Here is a 27,417-nt window from a genome sequence, read left to right as displayed (position 1 = left end):
ATGGCTGTCTTTTCTTTATTCCACCAGGGATCCCCCCATCTACCTAGCAATCATACTAACTAACCTGTCTCAGCAGAAACCCAAGGTATGTCCAGAATTCACAAATGTCGATCTTACAGTGCTTCGTTTCACTGGCCCCTTGCTCTCCATTCATTTATTAAATTAATAAATATTCTAGAGTGCTTACTACTAATGCCAATACATTTTGTCAGACACTCTACAAACGCAGTGGATATCAAAACGACAAAATCTCTGCTCATAAACTTACATTCTGGAAGAGGAAGTACACATACAAGAATCTTTTGATCATTATAAGTGCTATAAAGGAAACAGACAGTGTAAGAGATACTATAAAACATGGGGTGAAGTGGGGCAGCATTAGAGTGACTGATCTAAGATGCTCTTTCCGGTGCTCTGAAGGGGCTACATTTCAGCAGTGATCTGAAGAATGAGAAGACATGAGATACCAGATATGCAAATAAAGCAGAAGAGGGAATTTGGACTGAGCTTGAGGTAAGAGCTTGTGCACAAATTTGAGGCCATTGCAGAAGTCCGGGAGAGGGCAGCACAACAACAATTTACAAAGATAAGCAGGGACCATACAGGTCATTTTAAGGAGTTATGATTTACTTATTTTTTTACCCTAAGAGCATTGAAAAGCAATTAGTACTTTCATTTACAACTCACGACTAATGAGTCTTGAACACTTTTTCATGTGATTATCGGTCGGTCATTTGTACATGTTCTTCTGTTAAGTGTATGTTTGATACTTTTGCCTGTTTTATTATTTATTTTTTGTCATTTTACTATTGACTCGTAAGAGTTCATATATTCTGGACATAAGTCTTTTGTTGGATTTGTGCATTTTGATTATTCTTTCCCATTTTGTAGCTTGCCTATTCATTTTCTTACTGGCGTCTTTTGATGAACAGACATTTTCAATGTTGATGATGCCCACTTTATAAATTTTATATTTTGTCATTGATGATTTTTTTGCTGTAAAAGAAATCTATAGCTAGCCTCACATCACAAAGCTATTCTCCACTGCTTTCTCCTAAGTAGTGTTATGCTTCTAGCTTTTGTGCTTAGATCTATGATTCATCAAAAATTAATTTTTGTATGTGAAGTATGGTAAAACTCAAAATTCTCTAGTAACCATATGTTAAAAACAAAACAACAACAAAAAAACTTTCCTGTCACCACTGAATTCACTTGGTGCCTTGATCATGAATCAACCATATAAAAGTACGTATCCTTTCTTTCTGTTGCTTTTCTGTTCCTTTGATCTACTTGACTATATGCCAATAACACCCTGTATTGACATAGCTTTATAATAAGTCTTGAAATCAGACATTGTAAGTCTTCCAATTTCTTTGAAGGATTGTTTTGATTTCTCTATATACTTTGCAGTTCAATATCATTTTAGAATCAGCTTGTCAACTTCTAAATAAAAAAACTTACTTGGATTTTGATTGAGATTTAGTTGCTACCACAGATCAATTTGGGGGGAAATACATGTCTTAGTAACATCAAGTCTTTTAATCCATGGACAGCATATATTTCTCTACTAATTACTGCCTGTTTTAATTTCTCTCAACAGTGTTTTATAGTCTTGAACTCCTTTTATTATATTTATTCCTCGGTATATAATTTTAATGTCATTGTAAATTTTTTTCCTTTTACTTATTTTCCTATTGTTCAATTATAGTATATTTAATACCATACTTTTTATATATTAATCTTGCATTTTGTGACTTTTCTAAATTCATTTATCATTGCTATAATTTTTTGTACATAAGATTTTCTAAGTACACAGTCACGTCAGCTGTGAATAATGAGAGTTTTTCTTTTTCTAGTCTTACTTTTCTACCTTTTATTTCTTTTGCTTGTCTTTTTACACTGGCTATGACTTCCAGAGAATGTTACATAGCTGTGATAAGATTTGACATTATTGCTTTGTCCCAAGTCTTAGATGAAAACATTCAGTGTTTCATTATTAATTAAATGATGCTAACTGGAGATTTCTCATAGATTTCCTTTATGTAATTGAGAAAGATTCCTTATATAACTTTCAAATACTTTAGTTTGCTTGGTATTTCTAACATGAATTCATATTAGATTTTGTCAAATGTTTTTCCTACATCTATTGAGATAATCCTTTGATCTTATCATTTATTATTTTAATGTGGTAAAGTGTATTAATTCCCTTTTGAATGTTAACAAATAAAGAGCAGCATTCCTGAATAAACCCTTTTTGATCATGATACTTTTAATTATATTGCTGCATTTGATTTGCTAATATTTTGCTAAGGACTTTTGGCCCTTTTCTCACAAGGGTTGTTAGGCTTGTGTTGTATTTTATTTTGGTGTCAGAATTATGCTGAACTCATCAAACAAATAGAGAAATGTTTCTTCTCTGTTTTCTAAAACGAATTTTTGAGTAAGATTGCTATTACTTGAAAGTTTGAAACAATTCACTAGTGAAGGCATTTGGGCGTCAAATTTTCTTGGTAAGAAGGTTTTATTTTTGCTCTTTTTGTTTTTGTTGTTTATAAATTCAATGACTTTAATAGATAAAGGTCTTCCTGTGTTTTCTATATCATCTTGCATTATTTTTCTCATGTTTTTCAAAGAATTTGTCCATTTCATCTAAATATTCAATTATTTGCATGAATATCCCCTATCTTTTTAATATCTGTAGAATATAAGCATGTATATCAATAAATATTCTTCTATATGTATTTTGATATATATTTTCTGGTGATTTATTTTGTGATTCATGAGTTATTTCAAAGCTCTTGTTGAATTTCCAAATAATTGAGAATTTTATATATATCTTATCATTCATTTCTAATTTATTATTATTGTGACCTAAAACATACTCTGTATCATTTCAATCATGTGCAATTTGTTGAGACCTGATCCGTGGCCCACATATAGTCTATCTTAATGAATATTCTATATACTTTTGAAAAAAAATGGTATTCTGTAGTTTTGGACTGTAGTGTTTATAAATATCAAATAGGTCTATTTATTGGTGGTGTTAAACCGATTAATATTGTTCCATTAGCCTCAACTGCTCTGGTTCATTTTTTACACTTTTTTTTTTTTCTCCAACTGCTTCCATTTGGAACAATCTTGAAACTTCCTGACCCTTTTCTGTTATGTCCAGTCTTCTGTCAAGATCTTCAAATTAATTTTCATTTTTCCTAACAAATGCTTATTTGCACCCTTTCCGTTTGGTACTTTTTATAGTTTACTACTCTGCTGAAATTCTCCTGGACAAATGGAAATAGGGAAGATACTTCACACTTTCCAAAGTAATGATCAAAGTTCTTTTTTTGTTTATTTTTGTATTGTTTTTGAACATTGAAAATACTAAGTGCTTTGTGATCAGTAGACACTCTTTGTTTATTCCAGTTGAGGGCTAATGTAATTTGAATTGGTAGATAGGAAGTCAACAGTTATCAGATCTCATTAATTTGCACTATAGCCAAATTAGATGAGTATGAACAGGCAATGCCTCCAGCGACTATAGTACAGGTGAACCCACACATCCACAGTCTTCATTCAAATAAAGGCCATCCTCATCTTTTAAAATAAATGTAAACAAATACAGTCAAGAGATCCCTGGGTGCTGATGCTGGAGAACACCTATGTGCAGCATATTTTACTACAAGCTTTCTTCATTTTGATATTGAGATGGAGGTCAGTATGTTAATTGAAACTTAGAATATGCTAATGTGAACATCAATGAAGTCTGGCAATTCTGTAACTTCATTAACTCTTGATCTTTTGCATTTGGGAAAACAGATTTCAATATTCTTTGTACGTCAGTCCCTGAGAGATACACGAAACCCACTTTGAATGCTCTAATAATAATATGGTAACAGAAGTGTACCATTGTCATCTCCCTTTGAAGAGTGGCTATCACAATTTCAAGTGTATATGAATCATTAAGGGAGAATGCTAAAATGCAGATTCCACGGTCTTTCAGCCCAGAGATCTTAATTCAGGTTACAGTGAGGCCCAGAATCTGAATGTTAAAGACCGACGCAAGACTTATGTGAAGTACTGCCTTATAATTAAGTCTCAAATGTACAAATTTACAAAGCCCCAATGACTCCTTATATCCTGATACGGGCATGACTTATCTACCTGGGCTCCTTTTACTTTACTCTCCCCTGACTGTTTCAACTTCCGCTACACGCCATTCAGTTTCCATAAAACTGCATGCTCCGTTCTGCCCTTAAACTATCACATGTGCTGTTTCCTTTGCCTGGAACCCCTTGTCTTTTTGTCTGATCAACACCTTCTCTTTCTTGGGCCTCAGCTTAAATGCTTCCCTAGTACACAGATTAGGTGGGCCTCGTTTCTGTAAACCACTCTCCTACTCCAATTAGAAATTTCTTTTCAAACTTTCCTTCTTCACAGCTATTTACACAGCTGTAATTATGCATTACTTTAAAAAAAACAACAACATTAAATCACTGCCTTTCCCGCTAGAAGTATAAGCTTATTGATCTTGCTGGTTCTGTTCAGCAATGCTACATACTGACTATCTCCGTGACTGGCACAAAATAGGCATGCAGTAACTCCTCATGGACCGCCTTACTTCTCATGGGTGCAAAAAGAAGCAATGTCAACCATCAAACCTTTGTCCTTCCATATTGCCTGTTTGTTGTTCTAAGTCGTCATCATCCCTTCTCTTCTTTGGGGGACAGATCCTTCTAATTTTACTCCATCCGCATGGTTACTTTGGGTGCCATCCTGCTACTTAACTCTAAAACCTCTCCTCTTGAATACAGTTGCTTTGTCCAAGCACAATTGTACTTTTTGTACAACATTTTTGGAAGTAAAGTCAAAAAGAGAAGAGATTTTTCTGGGTAACTGGTCTATGAGATAAAATAGTCAGGAACTCTCGGGAGCTCTTGTTCAAACATAACTGGAGAAGTAGAGAAAGCCGGTCTCCAGACAGAGAATGAAGCAGATAGGCCGAGCCATATGTGGGAAGATAACCTTGTTTTCATTGTAGGCTGTGTTTGTTCCTGAGGCCCAACCACTTTCCTGTCTTTGACTTCCTGTGATTGTTCCACACATCAGAAGTCTGACTTGGGTTTCACTGGGCAAGAATCAAAGTGTCTGCAGGGCTGCTTTCCATTCTGCTTTTTCCAGTTTCTAAGAGCTGTCCACATGCTTTGACTCACGACCACTCCCTCTGTCTGCAAAGCCAGCCATGTCACATCTCTCTAAACCACCTGAGAAAGATTCTCTGCTTTTAAGGACTCCTGAGATTCAGATGGGTCCATCCAGATAATCAAAGATAATCTCATTTCAATGTCCTTAACCTTAGGTCTGCAAATTCCCTTCTGCCAGAAAAGGGAACATATTCACAGGTTCTGGGAATAAGAACATGGACATATTTGGGGGACCATTATTCTCTCGTGTGTATAAAGTTATACTGTATTTCTATAACAAGAGAACGCCATAAACCCTCTTGTGTTTTCTGTCTAGATCGATGGCAATACAATTCCTAGGTTAGAAACCCAGAGCTTTCCTCAATGTCTTCTGCTCACTGCATCTACATCCAGTCATCCAGTGATTCACTGAGTTCTATACAATTCTTTTTTCTCCCCAGTGTACTAGTAGTTTAGAGTTTAAATCCCTTTTTACCTGTATTAGTACAGCCTCCAACCTGGATTCCCTGCCTGTAATTTCTTTTCCCAGCTCCTCTTCTCATTGGTAATAGTATTATCTTTTACTGTTGCACTCACTATGTAATCACATAATGCTACAAATTTCCTAATAAAAAGAATTTGATGGTTCTTAAAGTCTTTAAACTAAGCTCAGACTTTAATAACATGATCTAATTTAACTCATGATATGTTTATTTTTGTTTTGCCTTCTTCTCCCACCGTACCACATTCTGAGTTCCTGTAAGTACTTAATGTTTGTGGCATGAAATGCTTGCTTCATCCATCGTTCATTTATCCCTGCACCATATTAGCTACTACGAAGGATAGGGAGATATGAAAGTACAGTCTAAGAAAATTTATGAATGGTTACAGTGTTGAAGGAATTTGAAAAATAGGAGAGAAATGGTACACAATAGACATATAGGCAGGATATTCTAGGCTGAAGGAAGACCTGATAATAGGAAACATAAAAATTGCTTTTAATAAAATGTGTCCATTCCTTAATTCAAGTGTTTTTAAAAATATTTATTATCATTCTATGTTCCTAGGAAACAGTGGTGATAAAATGCTCATCCTCATTGAGTTTATATTCTAGTGGAAAGACAATTAACAAGTGAATTTTTTTTTAAATACACAGTTTTGGATTGAGTTATTACAATAAAGAAAATAAAGCAGGATAAGAGGTTAGAGAGTATGGCTGTGAGCTGGAAGCTCTTTTAGATTGGGTTATGGGGACAGTCTCTGAAGAAGTGACATTTAAGAACTGAATAAGAAACACCCTACTGTATGGAAGCCTAAGAGAAGAGAATTGAAAGGTGGGGACTAACTGTGCCAAAGCTGTGTTTTGGAAATAAACTTGGAGTATTTGAGAAAGAGCAGCAAGGTCAGTGTGGCTGCAACAGAGAAAGCAGTAAAAAATAAAATAAGAAAAGGAAGGAATTGCAAATCTAAAATAGCTTTGTTCACTATGTCGATGTAAGAAACGTCCAAATCTGCAGAGAATTTTAATAAGTTTGAGCCAAACTAATGACAATTGCTAGGGAGCAAAATCTCAATGGATTAACAAAATGCTCTGGAGAATAGTGATTTTGAAGCTTATTTTATAGATTAGAATCAAAGGAGGAGACAGAAGGAAGGTTCCATGAAATCCGTTGGTGGTAAATTAAGGGGTTGGGAGAAAGCAAAGGAAGGAAGTCTCTGGGATTAGATAAAAAGTAAAACAAAGAGACACATACTTCTTTTACATTGATGAGTACATGATCGTAATAATTAATATTTACAGCACATAGAGATGGTATTCGGGGAACAAAATAACAATAAGGGGTTCTGTGGTCTCATGCTTTGGGGGGTAGCGTGTGTCCTGAGGAGTCCAGAAAAAGGGATTACTCTGATAGTCCCAGGGTGTTATCTTAGATGCAAAAAGACAATAAACAGGCTCATTTAAGGTAAAGATTAACTTTTATCAACAAAGCTGCAAGCCAAGGATGTTACTACCCACCATGATCCGCTTTTAGTTAGCAATTTTTATGTTCAGACCATCCTATGTGGTTAATTTCAGTCTCTGAGTTTGTAGGGCCTGCTATGCTGGCCTCCCCCGAGCTTGTCAGGTTTAGTATGTGGCCCCTTTTTCGTCCACAACCATGAAGTGGAGTTTAAATTGTATTCTAAGTGCAACAGGAAGGCACTGAAGGGTTTTAATCAGGAAATTTGCAATCTGATTTGTGTTTTAAGAAGTTCACTTTATCTGCTATGGAGGGAATGGATTTTAGGGGAGCAAAGAAGGACAAAGGGAAACCAATGTAGATGCTCTAGCAACAGAGAATGGTCTCTGAGACAAGGAAGGTGGCAGGAGATGTGGTGAGAAATCATTGCACGTGAGACACGCTGAGGACTGAGTTGCCAGGTCTTAAGGAATAGAGTGTACGGACAGAAGAGAAGAGGGCCAAGGGCTGAGCCCAGGGTGACGTTCCAGGGTGGCTTAAAACTTGGGACATTAGACAAAGTCAGCAAAGGAGATTAGTACAACAGAACCACTAAGGTTGCCAAAAGAACAGGAGAATGCGGTGTTCCAGAAGCCATGTGAAAAGAGTGTAAAGAAAAAGAGAGGAATCCACCACATGTCAAAGGAAACTGACAGGACAAAGAGGAGGACAAGTTAAAGGTCATTGTTAACCTTAATAGGAGCCATTTCCTCATCAGGACAAAAACCCTATTAAATTAGTTTCAAGAGAAAAGAGGGAGTAAAGATCTGGAACCAACAGGTATAGCCTACTGTTTCAAGGAATTTTCTGTGAAAAAAGTAAGTAGTAGGTAAAAGTGGACAGAGGCTCAAGTGTATCTTCTTTATAAAATCGATTTTAAAATGTTTGCATGCCTGTGGAATTTCTGATAATAAGCTCTGTTATAATAGGGTTGACTCTACTACATCCTGCATAACAGTTCTCTTCAAAATTTTAGTATTATTATAAGCAGCATACATCGTAATTAAAAAGTTAATGTATGGTAAATGTTGGTAAATGTATGAGCTTAGACTAGTTAGTTAAGGTCTCTCACCCATTACTTCCTTACCCATATAATGGGGATGACAATATATTTTTTGGGGGAAGGAAATATGATACTATACCAGGGGTGCCTTAAACATGTATACAAGTGAACACTTTGGTCAATGTTGCTCAAGCAGCAGTTTGCTGTCATCAGAAGTGTGTGGACGCTGATGGTAACCACTTTGAGCACACCTCTTGTCATTGCAGAAGTCAAACGTGACTTGCATTCATCTTTTGTTATGGGAATATATTGAGAATTACAATTTTAATAGTTTTTTTTCTTGCTTAAAATGTGTATACATCTTTTTGGCACCCTCTGTATAGAAAGCATCTACCACAGTGCCTGAGACATAGGAAAGCACTCAATAATTGAGATGAATTATCATCATTACTATCTTAGTGCTTGATGGTTAATACTTCTCCCGTCAGTGAATGGCCTATTAGGATTTCAGTTACACTAAAGAGAACAGTTTCTGTCTTGACTTCCTCTCTCTTGATGTACCTCCAGTTCCAAGGCAGACCTTAATGCCTTTCCCCATTTCAAAGCACGGTAGGGGACATAGCCTAGGGGGCGGAACAGCTGTATGCCAAGCCCTATATAGAAACCCAGTGAGTTAATGTCATTTTAAACATGGTCTTCTTATGTGTAAATTAGCTTGCAGATTTGCGAGCTTCCTACCACTAATTACTAGATTAGCTAGAGTTACCCTGCAGGGAAAGCAGCAATGAGGAAGACAAACATGGCATTCTTCTGTGCATGTTCATTTGCATAGTTCATCCCACTCCAGGCTTACAGAAAGACAGCCCCCTGCTTCTCCTAGTTAAATCGAATACGACATTTACTGTTTTACACAAGAATATTAGGCGACAAATTAGCCCAAAGCTGCAATTAATCACAATCCAGAGCCAACCCAAGGGAACAGAGAACTAAACAAACAAATTTCTTAACATTTAGCTCTCCTCTTGATTCATGCACATTGGACAAGATAATTTTCTAACTCAAGAAATGCTGGTTGAAATTACAGCAAAGAAGCTTTGGTAAGAAAGTTGTGAAGTGCACAGTTGCAGATATATAGTCCCTTGAAATCAATACCTGACTTCAAATCTCAATTCTCACTAACTCCTTGCATTGAACAAACGTTAGCCAAGACAATCCTGTATGCAAGGAAGAGAAGGACTCCCAATTCTAACAATTTAAACAAATATATTGGTACACTTAAAGGAAATGCTTTGGGATCAAGACTTCTTTCCTGTGTGACTGGATACAAGGGTTCAAAGGGCATTATCAGTATCTGATCTCCCTCTTCCTTATGTCACGGTTCTGCTTTCCTCTCTGTGCATCATCTATACTGCTAGCAGTCCCACAAAAAAAGAGGTTCTTTCTTAACAGCTTGAAAGCATCCCTAGAATTGAGTCACAAGCCCATCCTGAACCAATCACGGTGGCCTGTGTTGTTATACTGATGGGCTAGACCTGGGTCTCATGTCTAATTCAGAAACCAGGGTGGAGTCATCTTCACCTAAACCACACCAACGGAGAATGTTGGTGGTTTTGTTCCCCTCCCCTCCCACAGAAATAGAATGCTACTACCCTAAGGAAAGAAGTGAGTTGAAGTTGGAAAAGAAAATATAACAGATGCTCAGAATTGCAAATGATTCCACCATTCAAAGTTTCAGTTTCTGTAATTGTAAAAATATAAATAACAACTATTATTATAATAGTATCTACCTCTTGGGATTATGAACACTTGCATAAATTAAAGGCTAAATAATTACATTTTATTATTATTGCTTTCTCAAAAGTATTATATATATGTGTTGCTACTGGCCCTAATAACCCACTTCACTTTACCTTTCCATGACTGGAATTACAAATGCATTATATTTTATAAGTTAATTATGTTATCCTGTTTAGTAAGTGGTTCTTCCAGCATGAGAAGGGAACTAATTCCAAAAGACACACATTATGTTACTGGCATGGTTAGTTAGCTGTCCAGTCACTCAAGCTCAGAGATACATGGTTCTCCTTAGATGAGTAAAGAAAATTTTGTTGGATTTAGGGAGGTCAAACACCAGGATCCATCACCTGTAAAATCTCTCATGATGCACTCATATCAGGGTCAAGTATAGATACAGTTTAGTTTAGAAATATCAGTTACAGTCTGTGCCCAGATCACCTCTTGAGAAAAGGTTTTCAATTCCTTGCTGTTTATGTTTGCTTAAAACAATTCCGTATTTTATAGTGTCCCACAGAGGGAAAGCAATATTCCCACAAACACTTCCTTGAAAATAATATACACATTTCCATTATTGTTAGGTAGTTGAAAAATTACAAGAGATTTTTGTTCTCACTCTAACAATCTAAACAAATGCAATAAATTGTAAAGTCATAGTTCATAAAACCATCGGAGAGCTCGGGATGCAAAGAAATCTAAATAAATTAAATTCTAGAAAGTTACAAGCTTTCATAGAGAACAGACAGGAGGAAACTATTAAAAATAAGAAAAATGCTTGAAGTGAAAAATTTGATATTAGAAATGGAGAATTCATTTGGTAGGCTGAATAGTACACTAGATACAGCAGGAAAAAAAGGGAGAACTTGAAGATTCATCAATGGAAATTATCCGAATAGAAACACCAAAAAATGAGGAAGGGGGATTAAAAATCAGATGTCTATGGAATAATACCAGTTGATCTAATGTATATGTATTCAGTGTTGCAGAAGAAGAAAGAGAAAGGGGGCAGAAAATATTTGTATTTATAATGACCAAGGACTTTCTAAAACTGATAAAAGACATCAACCAATAGATGTAAGAAGCTCAGTAAAAACGAAGGAGAATAAATACCTAGAAACTTGCATCTAAAATTACCATGGTCAAACTGATGGAAACCAAGGACAATGAGCAAATCATAAAAGCAGCAATAGAAAAAAAGAAGATAATTTTTTTTAAATGTCAGCAAATTCAATACACAATAACCAAATGATGTTTATCCTATGGATACAAGTTTAGTTCCACATCTGAAAATCAATGTATTTTATCACAGTAAAGAATAAGGAATAAAAATCATGTAATTACATCAATACATGCAGAAAAAGTGTTTGACAAAATTCAGCATCTATTCATTATAAAAACTCTCAGTAAATTAGCAATCAAAGGGAACTTGCTCATCTGATGAAGGGCATCCAAGAAAATCCTGAAACCTATTATCATATTTAATAGTAAAACACTGAATACTTTCCTTCTTACATCAGTAACAAGGCAAGAATGCCTGTTGTAATGATTTCTATACAATACTATACTGGTGGTCTTGCCCAGTGCAATAAACCTACAGGTTATAAAGAAGTAAAAATGTTTATTTGTAGGTGACATGATTGAGTATGTGGAAACACTGAATGGACTCTAAGAAAATTAATAAATGAGTTTAGCAAAAATGGAAGATACATAGTCAATATACAAAAATCACATGCATTTTTACATATTAACAAGAAACAATCAGAAAAATAAACAACAATTATCATAGTACCTAAACTATAAAATACTTAGGAACAAATGTAATAACAAATGTGTGAGACTTTTAAAAGTTATTTAAGATTTTTGCAATAAATTTGCAGTATTATGTTATTAATTAAATAAGACCTAAGTAAATGAAGAAAAATATAATAGTCATGAATTGGAAGACTCGATATTGTGAAGATGCCTATTCTTCCTAACTTGATCAATATACAATTAGTATCTAAATTCCAATGCACCTTTAATGAGAAAATTGTCAGGTAGATTCTAAAATGTATATGAAAATGCAAAGGATCCAGAGAGCTAAAACATTTTTGAAAAAAAAGACAAAGATGGAGAACTTACATTATTTTATTTAATAACTTACTATAAAGCCACAATAACAAGGACAGTGTTAATTTGGCCCAAAGATAAACAAATCCATGGATAGCCTAGAATTTATAAACAATGACACTCTATGGTCAAAAAAGTTTCGAACAAGTTTTAAAGTCAATGTCTTTGGCTTTTATTTTGAATAATTTTAAATTTACTGAAAAGTACAGTGCAAAGAATTCACATATACAGAGAGTGCCAAAAAATATATATACACATTTTAAGAAAGGAAAAAACTATTAAAATTATAATACTCAATATATACAGATAACAAAAGATGAATACAAGTCATGTTTGACGTCTGCAATTACAAGAGGTGCTCAAAGTGGTTACCATCAGCGTCCAGACACCTGATTACGGTGAACTACTGCTTGAGAAACATTGACCAAAGTGTCCACCTGCATGCATTTTTTTGCCCCACCCCCCACACACACACCACCACCACACTCCTCACTCAGTTGCCCCTATTGTTATCATTTTCTACACCCACGGTGCATTTGTCAAAACTTTAAGAAAACAACATTGATACATTATTATTCACTAAACTCAAATCTTTATTTGGATTTCATTGGTTTTTGTACTACTGTCCATTATATTGTAGTGTCAGGATCCAGTGCTGGAAGCCAAATTGTGTTTAGTCATCATGTCTCCTTAGATGCTTCTGGTTAGTGACAGTTTCTCTGCCTTTCCCTGTTTTTGATAACTTTGCTATTTTTAAAGAGTACTGGCTGGGTATTTTGTTTGGGTTTGTCTGCTTTTGTTTGTTTGTTTGTTTTTTCCTGAGGATTGCCTGGGGTTGGAGCTGTTTTGGAAGAATATCACAGATGTTGTACATCATATCTGATGTACATGCTATCAACATGACTTATCACCAAGAATATTAACTTTGATCACCTGGCCAAGGTAGTATCGCAGGCTTCTCCACTGTTGTTTCCCCATATCATTATTCTTCAGAAGCAAGTCACAAAATCCGTCCCATAATTCAAGGTGTGTGTGTGTGTGTGTGTGTGTGTGTGTGTGAGAGAGAGAGAGAGAGAGATTGAGCTCTACCAGCTGAAGGGGGAGTATCTACATAAATTAGTTGGAATCTTCTGTAAGCAAGACTTGTTTTTTTCTCCCGCATTTACTTATTCACTTACTTATTTTGCTTTTATTTTGTGTTGGATCCAATGTTACATTATTAATTTATATACATAAATTGTTCTAGCTTTGGCCATTGGGGTCTCTTTCAGGTTTGCTCTTGTACCCTTTGACAAGCCCCCATCCTTTAGATTTTGGAGCACGTTCTTACATTTAAGCACTACAAGAAGCTCCAGGCTCATCTTGTATTTCCCCTTCTTCCGTCCTAGAATCAACAACTTATCTAAGAGACCCAGGTACCTTTTATTGGAGAATGGTATCTAGAAACCAAGATATGGGCACTGGATATCCTGTTTGCTACTGGAGCATCACTATGTCTCAGCTCTCTTTGTGGACAAAGCTAAGAAATGTATGTGTATATAGTAACCCATGTATACATACATATCTATAATTCTTTCTGGGTCTCTCCATCTGTATTTGTGGTCATTTAAATATGTGTTAATACTAATATCTCCTACTCCAATCCAGTACCGCATAATTAATTCTAGACTTCCCCTTTGTATCTATAACTTGGCCCTCCAACAATGAGAAGCCTATCTCCCACCACTATCCATATCCATTTAGTTATTTGTTTGACCTCCGTGTACAAGGCATTTTCAGAATTATTAACCTGTACCTGCATGATAAACAAATTTACCAGAGTACAGGGTTTATATTTTGTTGATTTTGTCTTTAGCCTTATAGTTGTTAGTTAAAAATCTATTTTCCAATGTTACTTAAGTCAACTCCTATTTCCTCATCCCCATCAGTGAAGTTATATCACACACATGCAATACAGATGCTTTTGTCTGGTCAACATTTCATCCTGGGGTTTCCTCCAACCTCCTCATTGATTTTTCATTTAATTTACATACATTAAAGTTTACTCTCTGAGATATAAATTTCAGTGGCTTTTGACAAATTCATAGAGTCATGTATTCTCCATCTTGATGCCATATAGAATGGATCCATCACCCTAAAAATTATTTGTTTCCCCTTTGTAATTAACCACTCTCCCGTCTCCTAACCCCTGGCAAACATTGGCCTGCTTTCTGTTCTTACAGTTTTTCTTTTCTATAAATGGAATCATACAATATGTAGCCTTTTGAGTCTAGGTTCCTTCACTAAACAAAATGCATTTACGATTCATCCACATAGTTGTGTGAATCAGTAGCTCATTCCTTTTTACTGCTAAACAGTATTCTATTGTCTGGATATATACATCCTTTCACCTATTGAAGTGCATTTTGGTTGCCTCCAGTTTAGTGAAATGATGAATAAACATACATACTCAGGTTTCTGCATGAAGAAGAGATTACAGTTCAAAGGGGTAAATATTTAGGAACGTGGTTGCTGGATCATGTGTTAAGTCTGTTTACCTTTATAAAAAACACTTGCAAACTGTTTTATCAAAGTGACTGTACGATTATGCAGTTGAATCAGCAATAAGAGAGATGCCCTATAGTTCTATATTTGCATCAATATTTGGTATTGTCAGTTTTTTAAACTTTCTCATCCATTGTACAGATCTGCAAACATGAATAAATGTAATTCCATGACTGGGATTTAAGTCAAACTGCACTGACTAGGACAAGTTAGGAAAATGCCAGTCTAAATTAGTGTTCGAAAATTTGCTTTATAAATGTTTTAAGAAATTATATCCCACTAAGGGGAAGTAAAATGATTTTGGACAGAAATGACAAAATGGTTCATCTCATGTGAACTCTGATTAATTGCTAGAGGTTTGCTTGGTGTTCTCCATTGAGAAGAATTCCGAGGCTACATCTGACCTCAGTGAGAAAGAATGCTGTGAACAATTAGCAATGTCTGTTGTAAGCCAGAGACAAGGCTCTGGGGTACAAGAATATTTAGTTTCTAAGGTTTGGGTTAATTCAGATAAATGGTGTTCATCCAGAGGGACCTAGTGTGTTAGGTAGAATAATGGCCTCTCAAAATGCCCAGGATCCCTGGACCTGTAAATGTGTTAATTTACATGGCAAAGCAGAATTAAAGTTGGGGATGGAATTAAGATCGCAATTAATTGACCTTAAAAATAGGGAAATTATTCTGAATTATCCATATGGGCCCAATGTAATCACAAGGGTCCTTAAATGTGGAAGAGGAAAGCAGAAGTGTCAGTGTCAGAAAAATGGGATGTGAGATAGACTTGACTGCCGGCTTTGCTCTCTTTGAAGATGGAATGAGACCATGAGCTAAGAAATCTGGTGGCCTCTAGAAGCTAGAGAAGGCATGAAAAGGGATTCTTCCCTAGAACCTTCAGAAAGAAATGCATCCCTGTCAATACCTTGATTTTAGGCCAATGAGACGTGCATCAGAATTCTGACTTACAGAACTGTAACATAATAATTTTTTCTCATTTTAAGCCACTAAGTTTGTAGCAATTTGTTACAGCAGCCATAAAATACAAACACACCTACTTTTGTAATTAAAAAGCAGATGTTGAAAATTAAAGTGTTTATTTTGGATATTAGCCCCTTATCGGAGGCACTGTTTGCAAAAATCTTCTCCCATTCAGTTGGTTGCCTCTTTATTTTGTCGATGGTTTCTTTTGCTGTGCAGAAGCTTTTAAGTTTCACATAGTCCCATTCGTTTATTTTAGCTTTTACTTCCATTGCCTTTGGAGTCAAACACATAAAATGCTCTTTGAACCCAAGGTCCATAAGTTTAGTACCTATGTTTTCTTCTACACAGTTTATTCTGTCAGGTCTTATGCTTAAGTCTTTGATCCATTTTGAATTAATTTTGGTACATGGTGACAGATAGCAGTCCAGTTTCATTCTTTTGCACGTGGCTATCCAATTCTCCCAGCACCATTTATTGAAGAGGCTGTCTTTCCTCCATTGTATGTTTTTAGCTTCTTTGTCAAAAATTATCTGTCCATATTTATGTGGTTTTATTTCTGGGTTCTCAATTCTATTCCATTGGTCTATGTGTCTGTTTTTCTGCCAATACCATGCTGTTTTGATTGTAGCCCTGTAGTACAAGCTAAAGTCAGGGAGTGTGATACCTCCAGTATTGTTCTTTTTTCTTAAGATTGCTTTGGCTATTCGGGGTCTTCTGTGGTGCCAAACAAATCTGATGATTTTTTGTTCTATTTCTTTAAAACATGCCATTGGGATTTTGATGGGGATTGCATTAAATCTGTATATTGCTTTGGGTAATATGGCCATTTTAACTATATTGATTCTTCCAATCCATGAGCACGGAATGTCTTTCCATTTCTTTGTGTCTTCTTCAATTTCTTTCAAAACAAGGAACTCATGAAACTCAACAACAAAAAAACAAACAACCCAATCGAGAAATGGGCGGAGGACATGAAGAGACATTTTTCCAAAGAAGACATACAAATGGCAAATAGACATATGAAAAAATGCTCAACATCACTAATCATCAGAGAAATGCAAATAAAAACCACAATGAGATATCACCTCACCCCAGTCAGAATGGCTATCATCAACAAGACAAATAGTAACAAGTGTTGGAGAGGCTGTGGAGAAAAAGGAACCCTCATACACTGTTGGTGGGAATGCAGACTGGTGCAGCCGTTATGGAAGGCAGTGTGGAGGTTCCTCAAAAAATTAAGAATAGAATTGCCATATGACCCAGCAATCCCTCTCCTGGGAATCTACCCAAAAAATCTGAAAACATTTATACATAAAGACACGTGTGCTCCAAAGTTCATTGCAGCTTTGTTTACGGTAGCCAAGACATGGAAACAACCAAAATGTCCTTCGATAGATGAATGGATAAAGAAGTTGTGGTATATATACACAATGGAGTACTATTCGGTGGTAAGAAAAGATGATATAGAAACATTTGTGACAACATGGATGGATCTTGAGAGTATAATGCTGAGCGAAATAAGTCAGCAGAAAAAGTGGACAACCATATGATTTCACTGATATGTGGTATATAAACCAAAAACAACAAAAGAACAAGACAAACAAATGAGAAACAAAAACTCATAGACACAGACAATAGTTTAGTGGTTACCAGAGGGTAAGGGGGTGGGGGGTGGGAGATGAGGGTAAGGGGGATGAAATATATGGTGATGGAAGGAGAACTGACTCTGGGTGGTGAACACACAATGGGATTTATAGATGACATAATACAGAATTGTACACCTGAAATCTATGTAATTTTACTGACAATTGTCACCCCAATAAATTTAAAAAAAAATGAAGAAAAAAAAATTAAAGTGTTAACTTGTTAGCATGAAAACAAAAAGTTTAAAGATTCTGAAGTCATCAAAATTCTTAGGTGGGTTAGATAGTTTCTCAGTAACCAATTTATTTCTTAGACAATTGTGAAAAAGCACATTTCAGACGCATTCCTATCCATTTACAACTAAGTTAGAATTGGTGCGTATAAAATAATGAGATTTTCTTACACTACCAAATTAAGCCATCTAGACCAACTGAAAACTTCTAGAGACATTCTGTCAGAGGAGTCTGCAAGAACAGGGGCCAGATGTCAGTTGAAGAACACTGGAAAGATGGAAATATTGTCACTATTGCCATGGCATAACTACACCTATGTTGATGGAAGAATCCATGTGCCAGGCGGGATTCCATCTCCGACTCTGTCCCCAGCTCCCAGAGTAAGAACAGCACATAGTTTTGATTCAACCAACCCCGCCATTCTTTTGATAATCTCTACATCTTCTTTACGACTCTGGGCTGTGCCAACACATAATAAATGCTGCCATTATTTTCTGATGGGCCCACTGTGCTCATGGGTTCTACTTGCCTCATATTAATGACGAATTCTCCATCCTCCCTCACCTCTCATTCCACACCTCCTTACCTTTCCCCTTCAGATGGCATCGGATGTGAGGGGAGAAGTGCGATCATGCTGTGAGCACATTTTTCTTTTCTCATCGCTGTGAGCTGTATCCTTTTTATTAAATTCAAAATTGTGCTTAAGGGAATGAATGCAGTGTCATGGATGGATGAGGGAGTTGCTGCTTCCTTCCCATGTAATAGAAAATCTCATGAACTATGCACACCAGTAAAAAGGGCATCCTTAGGGAAACATTAGAAAAACCCAGAACAGCTTCAAAATCACAACTTGAGGCTATGTCCAAGAAAAATAAGTTATTAAGTAGATAGTTAAATTTTAAAATAAAAGGAATGGATAGAAAAGAAGCAGGATTTTTGTGTATTCCCTCCAACATGGCTAAAAGAGTCTTTTTCATCTCCAACAGAGCCAATCAAGAACAACAGGAGCATTAATGGAGCCCCAAACCAGGAATCAGGGCAGCACTGGAGAAAACATCAGGGGATCCCCTTACCCTTCTGGGAGGCAAGAAGGCGTGGGAGTGCCTGAGGGTCTGAGGAGTATCCCACAGAGATCTTAAAAGCTGTTCTCAGACGTAAAATCATCTTCTTTTGATCTTACAGTTGATATTCAAAGGGATACATGTCTACCTACTGAAAACTTTGATATCTGTTGTTTTTTTGTCAATAATATTCATGGAAAACCTTTACCTTTATTACAAACCTGGGTTTCTCACGGCTCTTTTACATCCTTAATGAGAAATAACTGCTGTTATCTCACAGCGATGTTGGAAAATTTACATCATCATCAAAATATCTAGATATAGTGCTTATTATACAGTAAGTGCTCAATATTTAGAAGCTTCAAGTATATCTTGATTCCATCTCCCCAAAGGAGAATGTCCAATCATTTATGCCCAGTTCTCAATGGGGTATTCTAAGGGCCTTAAAATGTCATGGGAAGAGGGAGTCTTCCTAGGGTCTCACGGAAATATAAAGTAGGACATGATTGAAAAGGAAATTTAAACTTACAATTCAGTACATATTGGTTGACATTTAACAATATCTTAGTAAAATAGTATAATTTTTTCATTTTTCTGATTCTGTTGGTGCAATCAAGCCACGTGTGATAAGCTACAGGTATGGACGGTGCACACACAAAGACTCAGACTGGAATTACAAGGCTACTTATTATTAGCAGAATGAATTCTGGCAAGTGGCGTAACCTCTCTGAGCCTCTGTTTCTTCATTTGTAATAGTTTGTGAAAACTAGTGCGAACACCTCCTAATAGGCACTTAATAGTTATTGAATGGCTGAATGAAAAATGAATGGATGAATTAATAAATGAATGAATGTAGGGAATTACAGATTTTCCTCCCAAAATTGCTCCACTTGTAGCTTTCCCCATCTCAGCTGACAAACATGCTGTTGATACATTTCACATCAGATCTGTCAGGAAAATAAGAGGATCCACAGGGAACTTGCTTGACCTCTTTTCGCCATCCGCATTGTTATAATCTAGTCTGAGCTGTCTCTAACGCTCAGACTAACTTTTTCTCCAAGTTAAAAGACCTTTTAGAGTATTTCTTTCCACAGCTCCTGATAATATGCATGCTGGGTTGAGTGAGACCACTGTATAATGCTCTCATTGTGGGCAAAGGGCCCCCAAATTTCAATGGGATGAGAATTATCCAACAGTTCTGTTTCTAATGATGATGTGATCAACAGAGTAATGACCAGCACAGGTTCTTGGATCAGACTCCCTGGATGCCTTGTCTGACTTTGGGAATCACAGTTTTCAGGTTTAGGCCGTACGGGATAGGGTTCCTATAAGGATAAAATCAGGTAATGTTCATGAAGCTCTCAGCACAGTGCTTATCACATTGCACATTTTCCGTTCTAGTTTGTGCAATACTCTCTCCTGTTTTGTAAAAGAAAGACTCAGAGGCTTAAGCAATATGCTGCCAGTACAGTGCATTCTTTGGTCCCAAGGAGCCACTCTGCAATGGAAGTCGCAAGGGAAATGTGCTTAGTAATCGGATACCATGGCCGTGGGCAAGTGATATAAACATGATGAAACGTGGGCTCGTCATAAACTAAATGGGGATAATAACACGTACCTCATAGGAGCTTACAGTGGAGATAAGACATAAAAGGACAGTGCCTGGCACATAGGAAATGATTATGATTTGCATTATTATAATCATAGGCACTAAAAGAGAGTCCTGTGACTCTCTTCCCACCTCTTCCTAAATACAGACCTTCCTTCTTCCCTCCTTTCACCCCTTGTGAGTTGTTGCTGGACCTCTACACCTTCTGATTCATTGCTGGTTGGGTCAAGAGTTTCAGCTATTTGCCTTTCTTCTCAGCCCTTTCAGCAACACTAATGCTGCTTCCAGATCCCCCAGCTCTTGCCCGAACCCCAGGCTTCACTTCACTCAGAGGGCATTCCTGCTCTTAATTCCAAGTCTTCCTAATCAGGGCAATCCCAGCTGTCAAGAAGCATGGGAGAATCTGCGTCTACTTTACCTTTATGTCCATATAAAGATTCATCATCAGTATTTCCAGCAAACACTTGTTACATGTGCCTGCCCAGCACCCATTTTCCTTTATTTCGGTATAAGGTATACTTATGTACCTGACAAGGGTACACAGATGGCCTCAAGAGCACCACCTTTCCTGTGAGGAGTCACCTTTCCTCCACTCCTAGCCTTGTCATCTGGGTGGGGGCATTTCCTTGCCCCCTGTGCCATGAGGGGTTATGTGGTTGTTTTAATATTCACACAAGAAAAGGGCTTGAGAAGAGAGCAAAGCAGATGGAGACAGACCGGAGAGATGGAGAGAGAATCCAGCCCAATAACACTGTTTGAGCTCCTAGATGAAGCCATGTCTGAAGTTGAACCACCCCTCAGTTTGTCAGTTATATCAGCCAATATGTTCCTTGATTGCTTAATACATATTTAATTGGATTTGCTATCATTTGCAACTGTATCTTAATTCTCCATCTATGTGCAATTCTTCTTTGTGTGCTGTGATATTTATGTTTTTATGGGGTCACAGGTCCCTTTGAGAATCTGATGGAAGGTATGAACCTATCTTAATTCAAAAGGTATATAATACAGAAACACAAATGTTGCAAATATTTTCATGTTGTTTAGAGCTGCCTGGAATCCCAGACGCAGAACCTCATTTTCATAGGTGTGAGGGAAAAAGAAAATGACATAATAAAGCTTTTGAGAGTGAGATAATTATTTCTTAATTATTTGGTGTTGGATGAGTAAAGATGGGATAAACTGTTTGGAAGGTGGTGTGGTGTGGTTAATCCCCTTTACAAAATCTATAAAAGCTGTATACTTGAGCCAAAGATAGAAAATAGAGACAGGGAAAGCTCTGAGATTGCAATCTGTTCTGTGATGGGTCAATTAAGACACGTAAAAATGAAGTCAGATGCAGAATGAAATTGCAGCTAACTTTTTTTTGTTATTCTTGCTTTCATTTAATTTTTATGGAAAGTCTTTGACACACACAGAATAGACCAAAGGGTCTGAATCCTCATTTACCCATTATCAAATCATGGTCAATATTTTTTCACCTATATCACTACCCACTTCCTTCCTCCTGCCTTTTATTCTTTCTTTTCTAATTGAGGTGAGATGCACATAGCATAAAACTAACTATTTTAAAGTGAACAATTCGGTGGCATTTAGTACATTCACAATATTGTACAAACACCACCTCTATCTAGTTCTAAAACATTTTCATCACCCCCAAAGTAAATCCTGTACCCACTGAACAGTTGCTCCCATTCCCTACTCCTCCTAGCCTCTGGCAACTACTTCTGTGTTCTGTCTCATTGGAGCTGTTTATTTTGAGTATTGTATAAAAATGGAATCATATAATATGTGACCTTTTGTGTTTGGCTTCTTTAACTGAGCATGTTTTCAAGGTTTGTCCATGTTACAGCATATGTCAGCACTTCATTACTCTTCATGGCTGAATAATATTCTATTACGTGGATATACCGTAATTTGTTACCCATTCATCATTGATGAACATTTGAGCTGTTTCCACTTTTTGATTATTGAAATATTGCTATGATGAACATGCACATACATACACTTGTTTGAACCCGTTTTCAATTCTTTTGATTAAATATCCAGGAGTGGAACTGCTGGGTTATACGGTAACTTAATGTTTAAGTTTTTCAGGAACTACAAAACTGTTTTCTATAGTGGATGAACCATTTTACATTTCCATTAGCAATGTATGAGGGTTCCAATTTCTCTCTATCCTCATCAACACATTTTCTGATTTTTAAAATGTTTATTATTATAGTTGTCGTCGTGGGTGTGAGGTGGTACCTCATGATTTTGATTTATAATTCCCTGATGATTAATGATGTTGACATTCTTGTTATGTGCTTGTTGGCCATTTGTACATCTGCAGAAAAATAGCTATAAAGCCTTTTGTCTATTTTTTAATTGAGTTGTTTGCCTTTTTGTTGTTGAATTGTAAGTCTTCTTTATATAATCTGGATCCTAGGACCTTATCGGATATATGATTTGCAAACACGTTCTCCTATTTTTTAGGTTGTCTTTTCATTTTCTTGATAATGTGCTCTGTTGCAAAAAAAAAAAAGTTTTACTTTTGATAAAGCCCAATATAACTATTTTTAATATGTTTTATATAATAGTTATGTAATATGCTCACATTTATAAGGATATGGATCCTGGTACCCTGAAATTCTTTTGCTCTTCATACTTTTCCTGACATATGTAAGAATCTGTTGCCAAATCCAAGTGCATAAAGATGTATCCCTGCTGTCTTCTCCTACTAGTCTTATAGTAGAGGTTTTTAATTAGTTACTATACACTCTTCAATGTGTTTTGTGCTCCTCTCCAGTTTTAAACCCTGAGTTAAATGACAAGGGTACACAGATGGCCTCAAGTTCTTCCTATTCTAGAGGGGAAAGTCAGGGAGCCAATCCAAACTGAGAAACATTCTACCACCTATAATGATATAGACCCTGGTACCCTGAAACTTGCACCCTGGGCTTGTGGCACCTCTAAACTATATGGTAATTCTCTGTTGGCCCTCTTTGATCATTATCCACCTTTCCTTTCCCTTCTCTGTGAGCCAGGGGCTGACATTTATGGACTGCAACACCTGGGACACTTCGCCCTCTGGATTCCCGTTGGGTATGACCAATGAGAGAAAATGACAGAACATCAGAGGAAGGGATTGGGGTATTTTTTCCCCTGGGCTCTTTTTCTGCTTCAGCATTGTGCTACGGCAGTGGCCTCATTCCTTTACGAATACAACACCTTTGGGTAACCTGTCTTTCACACTCCAGCTCTCATAGGCCACTGATAATGTTATTTCTTCAATTGCCTCTTTAGGCCTAGAGATAGAACAGGAATGGGTAATAAAGAACTCTAAGCACAGTGATTTTTATCTATAAAGCAGGTAAAACAAAGCTTGAGATGCAAAAACCTAACCATAATGTTTGACATTGTTTCTATGGGAACTGATGTTCTGGTTCTCAAACAACAAACATTACAAACGAGCTTCTGGAGGGAAATCTGTTTGTTATTCTGGAGTTCCTCTGTTATTTCCTCGTATGTTTTTTCTCTCTCTTAATAGCTTGCAGAAAAGTGTACACTGCACTTTCTCCAACAAGTTGACTTCAGACAATGAGCTTGAAATATTTCAGTATTTTATGGAGTTAGAAGCAACTGTAGTTAGCACAGCTGTTAACTTGGGGGCATTAGCTTGTTCTAAAATTAATAGAACTAGAAGAAAACATGATAAATCCCACTAAAATTTGTGAGTACGGAAAATTTCTAACTATGAATCAAAAATCTAGGAGCCATAAAGAAAAATAAGTTAAACTATGCAAATATGTTTTAATATTTACATGGAAAATAAAACAATGTAAGTAAAGGGTAAAAGTATATGACAAAGTGGGTAGAGCGGAATGACTGCAATTTACACTAAAATAAAGAACTAATCTCTCTGATATATAAAAAGCTGCTAAAAATGAAGAAACAAAGAATAACAATCTGATAGAAAAATGGGCAGGAATCATAAACAGTTCATAGAAAAAGATGTCCCACCTCATTCATAACAAGAGAAATTAAAATTAAAATCCACTAAAATAGATCTTTCTTTAACAAAGAGATTGGCAGAAATTCATAATCATAACAATGGACTATTTGAGCAAGACTACTGGAAATGGGGTAAACTGTTTGGAACAATGGCCACTGTCAGTCCTTTCCTTATAGCCGCACCTCTTTTCAATGTGACTCCCAATGAGATGTGAAGTCCATTTTCCTAATTTGAGTTGCCCTTGTGACAGAATTTGACAAACAGAATACAGGAGATATACCCTTATGCCTGGTCTGTGATAGACCTCAGGTAGCTTTGCATGCTGCCACTTGTTCTCTTTGAACGCTGCCCAGACACCATGTCAACATACCTGGGCTAGCTTTTTGGATAAGAGACACTTGGCCTGGTCACCACCCTTCAACCCAAACAACAGCCGACCTACCTCTGAAGCTTACCTGAAATTGACCTCAGGTCAATTGACAGAGCTCACCTAAGAACAGAACTGTGCAGTTGAGCCTAGACTCAATTACCTACCCACATAATTACATACTAATTAAATTATAGTTGTCTTAAGTAACTCAGTGTTAGAGTGGTATTTTACTCGGCACAAGCTGATACAAGGAAATAGGCAGCCTCAGACTTGGTAGGAGTACAAAGCTTCCCTATGGAAAGAAATCTGGTGATATCTAACAATATCTAACAAAACTACATCGCATTTACACTTTGACCAGCAATACCACTTCTAGGAATCTATACTAAAGGTGTACTTGCAAAAAAATGAAATAAATTTTGTATTAGGTTATTTTTCGTGACATTATTTATAATAGCAAAAGATCGGAAACAACACAAATGCTCATCAAGAGGGAATTGGGTGAGTAAATGATGGTAGAAACATACATCAAAGTGTTACGCAGTTGTAAAAAGAATGAGAAAGCGCTCTTTGTTACTGACATGAGGTGAATTCCAAGATACAGTTAAGTGAAAAATGCAAGATATAAAGTAGCCTGCATTTTCTATAAGAAAAGAGAGGAGGTAATATGTATGCATATATTCTTCTGCTGGAAAAAAGAATCAGTGAAAAGATAAATCAAAAACTAACAAAAATGGTTACCTATAAGAGGTGGGAGTGTTGGGGTGAAGGAAACAGGGAAGAAAATGAGAATTGCCTGAGACTACCATTTAATACAGTTTTTGCTTTTGAACCACAAAAATATTTTATATATTCAAAAAAATCCAAAGTAGTAAACAAAAATATCACAATATCACAGATGGAAAGATCATTTTGGATGTCTTTAGAATACAATACTTGAACTGAACATATATAGTGAAATATATACTAAGATCCAAAAGAACTGCAAAAGATAAAATTCATTCAGTAGTTTTAGTGTAATCTAAAAATGTTTTACAGACATTTTAAGAAAAGATAAATAAACACACAGATCCATATGCATATACGGAAATTGTTAAATCTAATGGGAATATATGGGTGATCATTTTTTTCTCTACTTCTCTGTATGTTTAAAATATTTATAATAAAGAGTGAAAAAAGGTAACAGTGCTATCATACAGTAATAATTCTACTATACCTTTTGCTAGTTCTAAAATTCCACCTCTGAGGAGGTCATATAGTGTAGTGGTATAGAATAAGATTTAGCTTAATACTAGCTCTGTGACCTTGGATGAATAAGTTAAATTTCTGATATGGAGTTTCTCAATTTTGAACACTCTTCATAGGATTCATTAGAGTTAAATAAGATAACACCATGTACCTAGCACACAATTAGCATTCAGCTGATTTTAGCTATAACAATCATCATCATCCTCGTCAGCACCCTGCCAAGTACGTCTTCCACTATGTGCTATTTCACATGTCAAATAGATAAATTAATCCTGCTGCCATTTGCAAAAGTGGCTAAATTTAGCCCTAATTCTCTAGGCCAGTGTTTCTCAAATAGTATTCCCCATAAATCTAATTTTTGGAGATATTAGTACATGCCTCCCAAATCACAACAATTCTAAAATAAACAAACACTTCAAACAAACAAACAAAAAATCCTGTGTTTAAATTAGTTTGGGAAGAGTATCTCTATGTCTCCTCTGAGATTCACAGTTCATATTACTATATTAGAGGCTCTAAGAAGTCTGCAATGAAGAAATCCATACATTTCTGCGTATTTGCTTTGACTCACTGTTTTCAAACTTATAAGCATGAAAACGTTTCTGCACTGCTTATTAAAATCACGAAGGACAGTGTTCGGTGAGCACCAATTTGAAAGATGGATCCACGTGAGCAACACATGAGGAACATAGAGTTCATTACAACTGAGATTTTCAGGGGGTTTAATTCTCTGGGTGCCCGTTACCTACACAGCTTTAGCTCCTGGCGTCCATTAAGCTGTTTGCCAAGACCAACTATGGACTTGGATCCACTGAATTGTTCATATTGTGCTCTCATTTTCTGTTAAGTTTTTAAATTTATTTCACTTTTTTTTGTTAATTTGTCATTTGTAAGAACACTTAACATATACCCTCTTAACACATTTTTAAGTCCACCATACCGTATTGTTAACAGCAAGCACAATGTGGTACAGCAGTCTCTAGAAATGATTCATCTTGCTTACCTGAACTATATCATGGAGCAACAGCTTTCCATTTCCCTCTCCCTCCAGCTCCCGGCAACCAACATTCTACTCTCCACTTCTACATGTCTGACTATTTTAGATTCCTCATGTAAGTGGAATCATGCAGTATTTACTCTTCTGTGACTAGCTTATGTCACTTAGTGTAATGTCCTCCAGGTTCATCCATATTGTTCCAAATGGCAGAATTTTCTTCTTTTTTATAGCTGATTAATATTCTACGGTAGGTATATGTTACGTTTTCTTTATCCATTCATCCATCGATGGGCATTTACCGTGTTTCCCCCAAAATAAGACCTAGTTGGACCATCAGCTCTAATGTGAGCAAAAACTAATATAAGACCTGATCTTATTTTAATATAACATAACATAATATAATACTGGGTCTTATATTAATTTTTGCTCTACAAGACGCATTAGAGCTGGTGAGCTGGCTAGGTCTTATTTTGGGGAAACATGATAGGTTGTTTCCATACTCTTATTTTTAATCACTATTCAAAACAGCTTCATTTCCTTTATTACTATGTTTATTTTATAAATTTATTTATTTATTTATTTATTCATTCATTCATTCATTCATTCATTCATCACCTTCTATCTGAATGTCCATCACGAGCCAGATGCTGTAC

This window comes from Rhinolophus sinicus, linkage group LG10 (assembly GCF_036562045.2).
Source record: "Rhinolophus sinicus isolate RSC01 linkage group LG10, ASM3656204v1, whole genome shotgun sequence".
Lineage (NCBI taxonomy): Eukaryota > Metazoa > Chordata > Mammalia > Chiroptera > Rhinolophidae > Rhinolophus > Rhinolophus sinicus.
Note: the sequence above shows the minus strand (reverse complement) of the source record.